This window comes from Aplysia californica, unplaced genomic scaffold, assembly GCF_000002075.1.
Source record: "Aplysia californica isolate F4 #8 unplaced genomic scaffold, AplCal3.0 scaffold00135, whole genome shotgun sequence".
NCBI lineage: Eukaryota > Metazoa > Mollusca > Gastropoda > Aplysiida > Aplysiidae > Aplysia > Aplysia californica.
Window position 1 is genome coordinate 960614 of NW_004797405.1, and position 1834 is coordinate 962447.

Below are 1834 nucleotides of genomic sequence, written 5' to 3' on the forward strand. Positions count from 1 at the left end.
AATAATAATTTTTTTTTAATGAAAAAAATAAATAGCATTTGTATAGCGCATAACCGCGCTCGACAGCAAGCTCCATGCGCTTTACACTAAATTATTACCCCAGCGGACCATAGAACACTCAGAAACATTCTCAGCTTCCCGGGAAGCATACAGTGCAAGCAGCTGATTTAGCGCTCAAACACTGACAAACTGACTAGATCTTTCACTGTCTACAGCTGGGTACCCATTCCCACCTGGGTGAAGTGAGGAAAACTCGTGTAAAATGCCTTTCCTAAGGACACAACGTCGGGTCCCTGACAGGATTCGAACCCACGACCTTACGGTTGCGAGTCCGAGAGCCTAACCACTAGGCCACCGACACCACACGTAACACATTGAAACAAGGTCAGGTGTCTGTCGTGTAGCGGTTATAAACGGTGCCCATTTGTAGAATCAGTTCAGTTCGTTTTGGTTTGGTTTGGTTTGGTTGTCGGGGCTAGCCAGATTTTCCTCAACGGAGAAGCAGAAGCGGCTATCGTGACACAAACCGAACGAAACCGAGGATGATCTTCAAAAACAAACGCGTCTGTTTTCAAGGCCGCTAGTCGGGCCATCGGTTTGAGGCAGGGGTTTATTTGTACTGTGCACTGGAGCCGCCAGAAACAACCGAATCGATCCAATCTTTCAATTGCCGTTCACGCTAAAAGTCTTTGCTCGATTCGTTTGAGGCGGTAATTTTTATCTAGTATCTCAGTCTGTCTTCTGAGATGGTGTTTCCCTCTTAGACCGGTTTGGCCCTGACAAGCAGAGTCGAAGCTCGCCTCCCAGAGTATTAATTGAATTGTGTCAATGGGGGGCGTAAGACGCCTGCTTAAAAATCATAATTATATTTCTATTGTTGCGTCGGTAGTCTATTGATTATAGGCTTCTGGACAGGTAAGGTCGTTGGTTCAAAGATAAGGCAGTTGGATCATCAGGCTCGGTGTTATGTCCTTCCTGGGAAAGACACTCAACACGACCACGTAAAGTTGTTTAGATCAAGTCTTCGAATCGAGTATCTCGGTCTTTCTGCTGGGACGTTGTATATTCCCTCCCAATCCAGATTGGGCCTAACAGGCATGGTCGAAAGCTTGCCTCCTATATTTTTTTTTCTAAATTGAGTCGATGGAGAAGTAAAACAACCTTCTAGAAGAACAAACAACAACATAAAAGCTCCCAAAAACAAACAAAAAAATCAAACTGAACTTCATCAAAGAAGTAATCTGATGAGAGTACTAGAGTTTTCTGGTCTCTTTAAAATAAAAACAAAGAAAGAAAATCAGAAGACACAGACTTTCGGAGTCGATATTTCTCCCGTCTTTTTATCGTAATTTGCAAGTGAAATGAGCATACAGCAAATTAATTCCAGTTCATAGATATATGTAGAATAGAGATAAGGCTTCGCAAGCTGTGTTCTTTGAGAGCAATGTGGTACGAAAAAAATGTTTTTGAAGCTTTTGCTTAAAGGCTTTGTGGATGTGTTTGTGTGTAAGCATGTGTTTGTGTGTATGTGTTCGTGTGTGCGTGTGTGTGTGCGTGCGTGTGTGTGTGTGTGTGTTAATGTCGTGTGTGTGCGTGTATGCATCTGCATGCGATTTATACTCGTTTCTGTATTTACGTGGGTATGGGCACGCACACTAATGCATACAGACTCACTCAGACACGCACATATACATATATACACACACTCACTCACAAACGCTCAGGCATACACAATGCACACCCACATACTGACATGCTCACAACAACACGCATGCACATGCATTATCTCTCCATTGCTCTCTCTCTCTCTCTCTCTCTCTCTCTCTCTCTCTCT

The 1834-nt window shown here is 43.5% G+C and overlaps 1 protein-coding gene across 1 annotated transcript in view; it reads left to right on the forward strand.

Annotated features, from left to right (window-relative positions):
• LOC101850327 overlaps positions 1 to 1834 on the forward strand; it is a 10377-nt gene that overhangs the window by 7037 nt on the left and 1506 nt on the right. The window lies entirely within an intron of this gene.